The sequence below is a fragment of the Camelina sativa genome, chromosome 5, assembly GCF_000633955.1.
Source record: "Camelina sativa cultivar DH55 chromosome 5, Cs, whole genome shotgun sequence".
NCBI classification, from domain to species: domain Eukaryota; kingdom Viridiplantae; phylum Streptophyta; class Magnoliopsida; order Brassicales; family Brassicaceae; genus Camelina; species Camelina sativa.
In genome coordinates, this window is record NC_025689.1 from 28524124 (window position 1) to 28524727 (window position 604).

Sequence of the window (604 nt, forward strand, 5' to 3'; positions counted from 1 at the left end):
GTCCCTTTGTAACTACCATGGAGAAACGTTCCGTCGACAACAACAACTTTGCGCATGAAAGCAAACCTAGCAATACTCGCACCAAAAGCAATAGAAACATATTTGAATCTATCTTCATCACCTATTTGAAGACGCGTGACTGTACCCGGATTTTCCCTTCTTAACTTGTATATGTAAGAAGGCAACTCGCTAAAACTTTCCTCAGGAGTTCCCTGATCGATCTGCCTTGCATTCAGCAGCGTTCGATATGCCTTCCAATAACCCATTTGTTGACACCAACAAATTAATAAATCAGCCATAATATATATATAACTCAGCGGATACATTCGAATAAGTCAGCCGTAAATAATCAATAAATGAGCCGTAAAATATAAATAACTCAGCCTATACATAACTATAACTCAGTCATTATTATCAGTAAGTCATTAAAAACATAGTAATTACCTTTAGACTAAATTGCTTATTGAAAATGACTCCGACACTTTTAGGTTTAATATCCGGACCAAGATCACCAAGATAGTCCCTGTAAAGACCTGCCAATACATCAGCTGTTGATTGGCGGCATCTAGTAGAACGTTCCGTCACAGAACATGTGTGTTCCGAA